We start from the raw sequence: 12167 nt of genomic DNA, 5'->3' as shown, positions 1-12167 counted from the left end.
GATCCTGACACAAGGGGACCCTGAACCAAGGGGACCAGGAAGAGGGGACCCTGAACTGAGGGGACCCTGAGCCAAGAGGCTCAGCATCATGTCTGTGACATTCTTAAAGCTGCAGGAAGTGGTACTTTGTCAGCTTGCATTGCTGGGTAGTGCCTCCGTTATCTGAACGGAACAAAGTGTGTTAATCCATTAAATGTCGACAGACACTGGGTCCTTCCCGGTTGGAGGCGAGCGTATCACTGCTCGTGTGAATATTCTCACAGCGTCGCTGGAGGTCACACGTGCACGCATGCAGATCGTGCAACTTGAGGTGTGACAACCCAGGGTGTGCCGGGGTGAATCTTCGGTAGACAATACGCCCAAGCGTTGTCCAAAGTGGTGATGGCCACCGGCGTGCCCGGGAGCAGCCGGTGCCTCCTGTGTCCGTGGAGCAGACCCTGAGGTGTGGGCCCTGGTCCTCGCTCTGCTGTGACGTCCTTGCAACCCTGAAATGTGTGTCACTTCTTGGGTTCTCCATCCTTTCCTCTGATGAGTGCTAATGCACCTTCAGGCCCTCCCCTCACCCTGACTCTGGAAGACATACTTGTATATCTGTTCAGGGACAGTGTGTGTATATTGTGAGGAAAGCATGTTAGAAATCACTGAAGTTGAGGTGCACCAGGGGGGTCAGTGGATTAAGCGTCGACTCTCGATTTTGGTTCATGAGTTCGAGCCCCACGTCGGGCTCTGTGCTGACAGCGTGGAGCCTGCTTGAGATTCTCTCTCTCCCTGTCTTTCTGACCCTCCCCCACTCATGCTCGCTCTCCCTCTGTCTCTCAAAATAAACTATAAAAAATATTTTTAAAACATGTTAAAGTTGAGGCTACAAAAGTACTTTCATGCTGATGGGGCATACATCAGGATTTCGCTTCAAAATGCAGGCTCTTCTGATTATTTAAATCACTCTGGAAGTAATGATAGAATAAATTTGCTGACATGAGCACAAAGGAACACAAATTCTGTTCTACAGAAAGCCGTTTCTGACAAATACACAAAGAACAGAAGAAAGCGCCTCGCTGTGCTGGGTATTTGAAATGCTGACAGTAAACCATCACATGCCTGACCCTCAGGCAGGGCTCGGCGATATCTCGGGATAGAAGCCAAATTCTGTGTGATGGAAACACGTGTACCTGCTCTTAAAAGGTCCCTCGCTCCCTCAAGCACGTGTCACCCCGGGTACATCTGGAGGGAGAATGTGAGCACTTTCTACTGATCAATCAAGAAAGTCGTTACTACTGGCCTGTGAAAGGGGGGGTGAGGGAAGACCCAGTGGCCATCCCCAGCCACCTCTCCAGGTTTTACGCCTATCCGAGGGGAGCCGACAGTGTCATGGAAAAACTCGCACCAGAACTGCACCCTGAAGTTGAGGGGGCTATCGCGGCCACCAGGAAGGTGACAAACACTGCCCTGGAGCTGGTGGGTTCCAACACTGTCCCCTCATAACAGAGAACACAGGGAAAGGGCCAAGAGAGTGGGGCGTGTCGTGTGGCAGGATAAACCTGTGTCCACGATGGGAAAACTGGATCCAGGACTCTGACAGGATCCCAGGATCTTAATCACCTTTCTGGGCCACTTAACTTTGCTCCATTCCCATGTTTTCCCATGAAGCTTTCAATGAGGTGCTTCATAAAGCAAAGGGTCAGGAAGTGATGGCAAGATAGAGACCGTAATGTGTGTCTCTCTGTTCACCCTCCGGGAAGGTTGCTGTTGGGATGAGCAGCAGAATATACGATGTAGGAAAACTCAAAGTGGGGGAGGAAACAGCCCATCCACAAGCCAGAAACAGTGAGGAATCACCGCCAGAGGCCTCACGGATGAGCCACATTCGAAGGATGAGCACAACGAGGGAATGTGCACAATGAGGCCATGAGGCTGTGGGCGAAGGCACTGTAAACCTCGCTGACATTCCCGAGCAAAGGTGGGTATTTGCCCTCTAGCCTCGGGACCCACAAGGAACTGGACCCCACAAGGCACTGGGCAATCTCAGGATCACGGCTGAACTGTCTGCCCCATAGAGCAGAGGGGAGGGCATGGCGGGGCCCTTAGTGGATGGACGCCAACGCCACTCCCAGGGTATGGACACCCGGTCTCGGTTCCCGCGGTTACAGCCCAGTCCTAAATGTGGCCAAAGCCATTCCCGTAATGATGAAAAGGGGGCACAAAAAGAAAACTGCATTAAAAAGAAGAAAGACACCCCATGAATCTAAGGACACAGCACCTGTGAGAACAAACATCCCCAGGAAAACGGAGGGGTGGATGAACATTACAACCACCCAATCAGAACAAGCCTTCAGGAGGAAAAACACTAAAAATGAGGAAGCAAAGAGTGAAGTAGAGAAGGCAGGAATGCTGGTCGGTGATGACAGAGGCACTGCAAAGCTGAGGGATGCATGAGGGGTTGATAAAACATGCAGGATGTGTGTAAAACCTGGAGGAAAAATGGACAAATGTGTGAGCATAAGTCCAGAAAAGCCACAGAGCAAGAAGAACAGACCCAGGAAAGGCACAGTGGTCCTCATGATGAGAAAACTGAAGAAATGGAATGAAATCAATAACCAAAGAAACAGTTGAAACAAATCTCTGAGCCCAAGAAAGATTTAAGGATCAGGTGCCGGCAGGATTTAATGGGAAAAAGAGACAACCCCATCAGTCTTTAAAAAGAGTTCAGGATGTGTAGGTGAAGGAAAATACAAAGCCACCTGCAAAATAAGCACATATTTGTTTCCTATTCTACAACACTACCATTATAACAAAATGGCACATGTTTGACACAGTGTTGAACAGAAACCATCTTAACTGTAAATTTTCTAGACTAGATTTCACTCATGAATAAAGACAAAAGAATGGCATTTTCATATGTCCAGGGAGTAGAACATCAAAGTATATGCTTCCTGGAAAACACTGCCTGAAAATTAGCAAGATTAACCAGGACACAGAACTCACCACAGTGGGTCATGAAAGGAAATCATGGGAAGCATCAGAGCCATACTTATAATTATAATACCAATGTTTGCTGTAAATTTTGGTTGAAAATCTAATGCAAGGAAGAAAATAATTCTTGAAAGGCAAGTTAAATCATGTGTTAAAAAAAAAAAACTAACATTGAGCTGGCCCTAGTGGAACAATAATACCAAGAAATGTAATAGAAATAAAGATGGGGAAAATTAAGAGAAATAAAGCTTGTTTAAAATAGTCCCATCTTAGAGGCACCTGGGTGGCTCAGTCAGTTAAGTGTCCAACTTCAGCTCAGGTCATTATCTCACAGCTTGTGAGTTTGAGCCCCATGTTGGGCTCTGTGTTGACAACTCGGAGCCTGGAGCCCACTTTGGATTCTGTGTCTCCCTCTCTCTTTGCCCCTCCCCTGCTCATGCTCTGTCTCTCTCTCTGTTTCTCAAAAATGAACAAAACATTTTTAAAAAATTAAAAATAAATAAATAAATAAATAAATTAGCCATCTTACCTATATGTTGGGCAGAGAAAGGAATTTAATATAAACTGAGTGTCAACACTGAGCATGAAAGGAAAAGAGTGTTCAATATTAGGATTGAAAAGAATACATAACTTCCAGAATATTAAATAAATATATGAAAAAGGAGACATCCACTTGCAAGAGCAAGGCAGTGGGGAAAGAAGTTATAAAATAAAACTGAAATAATAATAGACAATTTACAGATTACAATAAATGTAAATGGGTTATATTCTCCTCTTAAAAGTGATTCTACATTGAGGCAAAAATAAAACCAATTTTCATTTATGAAGCACATGATAAAAAGAAAATATGCAACCAACAAAGATGTGGTAGACTGCATTAATGATCCCGGTTCATCAGCACCATTTCTACCCATGCAAAGTTGCATCCCCCCAACTATGGGTCACGAAATTCCCCAATACTGGGATCAGTCGTGTGATTGGCCAATGAGACACTAGTCAACATGATGTAAGAAGCATCTTGGAAATTTCTCATCCCGTCCTGTGCTTTGCAGTCACCAGGAGAAGATACTGGTCCATTGGTTCCAGGGATAGGATGTAAGAGGTGTGCAGTGGGGCCACCCCAGGCTGATCCTAGCCCTGCTCACCCAGCTCAAGACTGACCCCTGAACCACGAGTGACTCCAGCCAAGGTCAGCTTGGAAGGCTTGGAAGAGTGGAAGCCCCAGATTCAGGAAAACAAATTGTTACTGTTGCATGCCATTGATCGCGCCTTATCATCCAGAGAAAGCTCACTAATATATTAGCTCAGGCTTTTCCAACCTTGGTGCCATTGGGGTTTGGGGTGGGGTAATTTTTACCTGACGCTGTCAACAAACAGACTTCAGGTGACATTATGGAACACTCCCCAACAACAGCAGAGCAGAAACCCTTCCCAAGCACTTGAGGAAGCATGAGGGAGAGGTTTGTGTTGACGGAAGAGCTCTGTATGTTGACATGCTGATGGTGGTTTGGTCACACAAATCCACATGTGGCTGAAATGGTATAGGCCACCCTCAAAGGGAGAGGTACACACAAAACTGGTGACATAACAGTCAACTCCACTCTTTTTATACTGTACTTAGTTACATAATGTGTCATCAGCAGGGGGACAGGGGACACGGGGCTCATCTCTACAACTTCCCCTGAAGGGAATCTATAATTATTTATAAATAAAAAGTAGCAAATACACACAGTATGCTTACAGCTCATATCCTCCTATACAACCTAAACAAAAGTACGAACCAGAAGACCGACCAAGGCAAATGTGACCTGGAGTTGCATTTCATGCTGAGTTTAACACTGGCCTTTGAACTGGGTTAGCACCTGTGGCTCTGTCCCTTCTCTAAGTAACTAATTCCAATTAAATTAATGCTGTCTGGTGACAGAGCAGTCTTAAACAGAAGCATAAATCTGGTCTTGGAAATTTCAAGGCAGTGCTAAGTAATGATATGTTCATCCATGAGATCTGGCATACACTAGCATTTTTATTTAGCCTTCATATATTATCAAAATGAAGAAACAAAATGAAACATTAATTTTCAGAAATCTCACAAAATTTTGAGAATAACTGCTTCCGGTTAAAGAAATATGGCACGTCACATCTAGCTCAACTGTATAATGTGTACGTTATGTTTTCTGTTTCAGCCTTGGCATCCTCTGTGGGTGTCCCGACCTTGGAAAGGGTAATATATTGATGCATAAAAAGAGACAAGATGAGAGTAATGTGCAAAAAGACTCACGAATGATATGGTGTTTTTAAAAGCAAAATACATGGCTGCACGTATCTGCTCTAAATCCTAATTTTGTTTTCTTGCATGTGTGAGCATCTGTGGGTCAGAAGACAACTGTGTGTCAGCAGTGGTGTTACCTGTGTAGCGATATGACACAGGTATATACAACTTCTATAATTTCCATGGGTTTCTGATGTGAAATAAAGAACATGTATTACTTTGACCAAGTAATCATATCATTCAAAACAGATTATATGACAAATGTTCTTTATGTTGTCATAGTTGTGTGCCCCGCCTTCCAGCACTGGATGTCCCCAGACCCATGCTGCAGAATGGGAGTTTTCCTGGTTACCTTCATGTTGAAATAGACTTCACACTATCCAGGTGATGAAAATAATCTCCAGGGACTAAGTCATTCTTTGAAGGTATGATTTGAATGTGATTCTATTCAGTGTGGTGCCCCCAGAATCTAGAACCTTGTCTGGGTTGTTGTTTTTTGTCAAGGAACCAGCTTGAATTTATTTATGAGTTCCAATATATCTGTTTTTAATGTATCTTTGTTGTTTGGGGGAAATCATGTATGCCTATCATAAATTAGAAACAAACACTTAAAATTGTAAGTAACAGGTCAAAGTAAAATAGAATTGAACCACAAAGTTCAGTAACTGCCGCCATTTTGGTAAACCTACTTCCAAACACACATCCCTATCCATACCTGCACAAGCAGATTATAAGGTACAAAACTTCACATCACCGAGCCACATGTTTCATTACTTGATTTTTAAATTCCAAATTATGTTGTAAACCCTTTCTAGGAAAACAAATATAAGTAAATGTCATCTCTTTAAAATAGATGAACTGAATCTGTGTACCATGGAATATAAAATTGTGGGGGAATGTGTAACCTACTGGCCTTAGATGTGAAACCATAAAATTATGAGCTACTGAAACCAGGAAAACATACCTAAAAAAAAGAAAGAAAACATCCTTGGACTTGAAGAAAGATGTATAAACACAAAAGGTGAGTCAGAATTTCCTGTCACTGGCAGTTTTCCAAATGCATCCCACACTTTCTGCAGAGTCCTCGAAGGACAGCAGGATGCGGTCACTGTCCCTGTAGGGAGCCTAAAGTGCTGCAGGACACATACCTGTGGGACAGCTCTTGTGATTAGCAGGTGTGTAGGAAGCATGTACGATTTACTGGAAAGAAACCCCAGAGCCGGGCCTTCTGAGACCTGAGGAGGAGCACATCTGCTCAGGGAGGAAACAATCCAAGGAGGTGTTCAAGATGTTCAAAGGCCGCTGCCTTTCCCTATTAAAAACACCAACAACACAACAATGCAGGGAAATGATTCGACCTGACGTTTCACTGTAGGCACACAGCAGGTACTCTATACCACTTTGCTCCCAAATGTTTCTCCTTAAATGAACCTGATAAATGACAGTATCAGGGAAGACATTCCAAGGCTTACCAAGTCACCATCAACTCAGCTTTGGAAACGGGGCTTTCGGTACCTCCCGTCCTCCAGCCCAGGAATTTAACACGCAGGTGCTTTTAAAATAATTACCTTGTTTTGCATTCTGTATGTTAATATTACATTCCCAGAGTAGAGAGCACACACAGCATCCACTGACTTGGCCAAGTAGGCTGTGCCCTTAATAGTCTGGTTGCACATTGTCTTGGCTTAATGGGGAGCGTAACTGTGGGGCAAAGTGCAGGCAGAAATCTGTAGAGAACAAGTTTGGCTCCAGAAACCCTAGGAACACGAGGCCAGGTCCCAGCTGTGCAGGTGTGGACAAGTATTCAAATTTGACAGCCTCCCCCAGCCCTGTTTCTTCCACTAAAACTGAACAGAGCAAAACTGACTTAGAAATTAGAGGGATATCGTGCTAGAGAATCTTGCCCGTCACAAGAGCACTGCTGTCCAAGAACACCCCCCTCCCCTGTTTCTAATTAAGAGTCTCAGCACCCTGTAAACCCCAGGGGGTGCATGGCTTCAGATTTCTCAACACCTCCGACTAAGTACCAGCCTCACACACCCATGCTTTGCCTTTGGAAAACATGCTGTAACAGTGTAGGCATCTGGTTGAATGTCACAAATTTATATGCACAAAATACTTACTCCCTACCTTGAATCTACTGGTTCTTTTATATTTACAATTTTGTTTTATTATCAACAGGAGAAATGCGTGGTGACAAGGGCAATAATACAATTTGCAAGACTGGCTTGATGGTCCTTTGAGTAAGTGTCACCTAGTGGGTGCTGGAAAACGCCACAGGAGTTACCATAGAAACTGATGAAGATTCCCGAAAATAGTTAGGGACTAAACCATTGGTCCACCTGGGGCCGGGACGCATGCGTTTCCATGGGAACGGGAGCTGTTTGCTGCTAGGTGATGTGAGGGAGATGGGAGGGCATGGCTTCCGGGAGTCATGTGTTTACTGGAAACATGGTTAAAAGTCCTAGTATAGCTTTGTCAGGCACAGATTCAGTGTGACCCTCTGTAGGGAAATTGGACATAAGTGATGAGGTTTGGGGGTGTCAGGGGTGGGGGGATCTGGAGCCAACAGCCAAGAAAGAATTCTTGAAGACGTCTTTGGTGCATAAAGGTGGTTTATTAAAGCACGGGGACAGGACCCAGGGGCAGCAGGAGCTGCACTGGGGTCGTGACGGGTAACTCATCACATACCCTCAGCTTGGGAGGGGGCGGGGATAGAGTAAGTCTCTTAGAAATTTTGGAAGCAAGGTTTCCAGGACCTTGAGGGGGTCGCTGTGGCCAGGGAAACGCCATTTATTACCGTTTAGTAAAACCTCAGTCCTGAGACCCCTCGGGTGTATATCGGGGGCCCTAAGCCTGGAGCATGATGCCAGCGTGTGTCCTGGGGCAGCTGAGATAAAGGAAGGAGACTTACAGGGTCCTCGAGGTAGAGTGATGTGAAGCTGAAATTCCCTTCTGTTCCCCGCAAAGTGTCATCGTGGAGGCAGCTGAGCCCCTCGAGGGAGGTCACTGTGCCGGTTTCAAGGACTGGTCAGTGAGCCGTAGGCAGTAAGGGGATTTGATGTTTCATTTGCCTCAGTTTCCCACATCACCACGGCAAGCACTTGAACCCCCCTCCTGTTCTTGGGCAGCCAGGAGTGTCCGAGGAACATCACACAGATCCACCTGGGGGAGGGGTGCTGTCTGCCTGTGCTCTGCCCTCAGCCCACCCCAAGCTCCCTTATCAATAAGTATATTCTATTTATATTAAATACACATAAACGTATGTGCATACATATATATATTCAGTGCCCCCAGGTGAAAACCACAGTTGACAGAGGTGGGTTGACACTCACTGGAACGGGGAGGACCCCTTCCCTGGAGAACCGTGGGCCGTCTCAGTTAAAGGGTGCAGGCAACTGTATTTGGGGGGAGGGTCCAAGAAGGCAGAGTTTTGTTCTAGATTGGATGCTGTCAGACAGTGGGGGCAATTCTGTGGCTACATGAGGAAGGCACTCACCTGGTAAAAGGGAGTTGTTGGTATTTTGTAAGCTGCCCAGTGATGCATGTCTGTGCACAAATTATTCTGTCCCATATTGTCGTGGTCCCCGAGTAAACTGTCTGAGGTTTGTATTCTGTGAGATTGATTTTGTCTCATAGCAGAAGACCAATCACAAAGAGGCTGTTAGTGTCAGGGGCTCCTTGGTGGGTAGACAGATGATAGATAGATAGATACATAGATGACAGATAGATGATAGAGAGATAATAAGCAAGTGATAGATGATAGATAGATATTTAGATATATATTTGGATAGACAGATAACAGAGAGATAACGGATGAATAACAGACAGATGGTGGATAGCCAGGGCCTCAGCACTAACCCCTTGAGGCCCCACGTGACTAACGGTCAATCCACCTAAGCAAATGGTCACACAAATAAATCTGTGCACTTGCCAAGGTCCAAACTGCTGAGTGCTTTCTATGGCCATCGTGTTAAATATAAAAGTTTTTAAGTGACAAGGGGAAATGCTTTTGACCTAATGTTAAAAACTGGAGGTAGGGTAAAAATAGACACAGATGGGGCTACGGTCACGGGTGCAGACGCACACCCTAATCAGGAGTGACACCTGGAGAATGGAGGGTCGTCCTGGCACCTTGACCAGACCCTGCCTGGGCCACGCGTGTGGCTGAGAGAAAGATCGGAGTCCTCAGGACCGCCCCGCCCCCCTGCCCCTGACCTCTCGCTCTCACTGGCTGCCACGTCCTGCTCCACCCCCCCGCCCCTATGAGGCCCCGCCTGCGAGTTGGGAGCTGGGACACTGTGTCCCTCCCTCTCAGCATAGACCTACCCGTTCTTCCAACCTGCCCCAGTGTTCGCTTGCTCGCTGCACTGAACCTTATTGTTTTTCTCCCTCAAAACTCCAAGTGCGGGCTGGCAGTGACCTCTGCCCGTGACCTCTGCCCATCTTGTTGGCTAACAGCCTCGCAGCACCTGGAACAGAGCCTGTGGCACTAACGCCCCGTCCCCAGCCCCAGGAAACGCACATAACCAAATAACACCACGTTCAAGATACTGTCTGAGGAGCTGTGATCACCAGGCTGTTGGATTGACGGCTGGTTTTTCTTCTTTAACTACCACTTGGCTTTGTTTTCCATATGTGTATAATGTTCACATATATACGTTCTATTTTCTGCTCGCAGAGAAAATAGGGCAAGAATGGTCTCCTTAAGATCTCACCTGCCTCCAGGGCGCCTGGGGGACTCACTCGGTTGAGCTCAGGTCATGATCTCACGGTTTGTGTGTTGGAGCCTCGCATCAGACTCTGTGCTGACAGCTCAGAGCCTGGAGCCTGCTTGGGATTCTCTGTCTCTCCTCTCTCTCTGCCTCTCTCCTGCTCAAGCTCTTTCTCTCTCTCTCTCTCTTTCACAAATAGGTAAATAAAACTTTAAAAAACAAACAAGATCTCACATGCCTTGTTTCATTGAACAAATACTGATTGAACATTGATTCCTCCACCATCGAGAAGACATAGTCTTTCTTACTTATAGTAGGTGCACATGACATAAGCAACATGAACAGTCACTGGCCGCCAAGGACCAGGCCATTGGGACAGCTTTCAGCAGAAGGCAGGGGCACGGAGAGAGCTTGGACCTGGAGGGTCAGGGTGTCCTCGGGGAAAGTGTCAGAGCCACAGGAAGGCAGGTGGGCCTGGAAGCTCCACTCACCTGTTCCTCCTCCGGGGACACCTGCCCCTCCCTGCCCACGGCCCCTGGGGAGCAGATTCCCCAGGCAGACTTCTCTGTGGCCAAGCTAATCCATTTCTCCTTCCAGAGCCACACACGCCTCCCTCAAGGACCAGAGAGTTCTTTATTCCGGTAATTCTCTACACCTTGGCAGACGAGAAAAAAAACAAACACAGCCATACTGACAACATGATCTTCCGGAAAATGTCTTCTCCATCCTGAAAGGGTCCTGTGGTGCGTATTTAACGTATAGGGTTACAACATTCAGTGTCCCTTCAGTGCACTGGGCGAGTGGGGACATCACACTCCATGTGGTCAAGGGGTGCCTCCTGGAGCGCTGCACACACAGAACGGGGTAGGTCAGAGCCCCGCGGAGGGGGGTGAGAACACCCACTCCCCATCTCTTGTGCCAGCTCCCGCTGGCCCTTTCTCTGCCATCACGCTCAGCGTCAAGCTCGTAAACCAAACGTTTTCCCATTTTATGAACTCGGCCAGCGACCCCAGTCGCTCTCTTGCAAAGGGCACAGTGTACTCTTGGAGGGAGGGGCTCACACAGCCTGGCGAGAGCTAGAAGTCTGCAGCGTCGATGGTCCTGAGGTCCCGGCACCTACAGACGTTCTTGTGCAAAACACTCCACAGCACAATCAGGGCCACACAAGCATTTGAAAGCTGGAGTGAGGTGGCGTTCAGCGTGGACTCTGACCCTGGAGCAGGCGCGGGCGATGTGTTCACGTCCCCGGGGCCACTCCAAGCTCTGTCCCCAGCTCTCGGTGCCTCCCGGGGCTTTCTTCAGCCGACTGCCACCTGGAAGCTGGGAGGGGATGTGGCCAGGGGTGGGAGTGAAAACCCAGCTCCTTCCTCAGGGCAAACTCTGCGAACAGGCTTCCCGTCCCTGCAGGTGCCCCCCAGGCATCACCCAGGCCCCAGACTTTGCCTGAATCTTAATTTGTCCCTTTCCTGACCCCCGCCCCGCACCTCCTCTGGACCCCTTCCTAATTTCTTCTTGGAACAGAGGCTTAATAAACCTCTTGCACATGAAGCCTGGGCTCGGTGCACCTGCTCGGGGAGCACCTGACCCAGACGGGCCCCCGAAGGGAGCACCATGACCAGTGTGGCACCTGGTGGCCAGTCAGTTGGGATCCTACCTCAGCTCAGGTCATGGTCTCACATCTCGTGGGTTCGAGCCCCGCGTGGGGCTCTGTGCTGACAGCTTGGAGCCTGGAACCTGCTTCGGATTCTGTGTGTTCCTCTCTCTCTCTGCCCCTCCCCTGCTCATGCTCTGTCTCTCTCAAAAATAAATAAACATTAAAAAAAATGTTTAAAAAAGGACATGTGGCTTTATCCCTGAGCACCAGGAAGGGGCTATTCAGGGCAAGAGTAACACATCTGACGTAGAGTAGTTTTATTTCGAACAGTGTCTAGCTTGACCCTCGGGAGGCACTCCCCTGGGTGATTTCAGTTGTGGGGGTAGGCGGTCTTCAACTCAAGCGTAAGCATATTCCTCCAACAGGCTTCCCAGCTCTTACAGGAGGAGGCCCACCGGGGAGGCCGGGCAGGGCTCTTGCCTCTGAAGAGGAGGACTACGTGCCACTGGGCCTCCTCCGACTCCAGGAGGCGACGCTTACGTGACCTCCAGCCACACGAAACCTAACACCTGCCATGACTCACGAGCTCACCTTCAGAGGGGGATCCCGACTGCACACA

At 47.7% G+C, this 12167-nt stretch overlaps 1 long non-coding RNA gene across 1 annotated transcript; it reads left to right on the top strand.

The window, feature by feature from the left end:
• The first annotated feature begins 5549 nt into the window (after positions 1-5549).
• On the top strand, positions 5550-11717 carry LOC109497765. The gene is made up of 4 exons (XR_002737206.2): positions 5550-5664; positions 6093-6260; positions 7421-7482; positions 10552-11717. It is a non-coding gene; the product is annotated as an uncharacterized LOC109497765 (long non-coding RNA).
• Positions 11718-12167: the final 450 nt, after the last annotated feature.

The sequence above is a fragment of the Felis catus genome, chromosome A2 (assembly GCF_018350175.1).
Source record: "Felis catus isolate Fca126 chromosome A2, F.catus_Fca126_mat1.0, whole genome shotgun sequence".
Classification (NCBI taxonomy): Eukaryota; Metazoa; Chordata; class Mammalia; order Carnivora; family Felidae; genus Felis; species Felis catus.
Note: the sequence above shows the minus strand (reverse complement) of the source record. Positions and strands in the feature narration are given on the sequence as shown.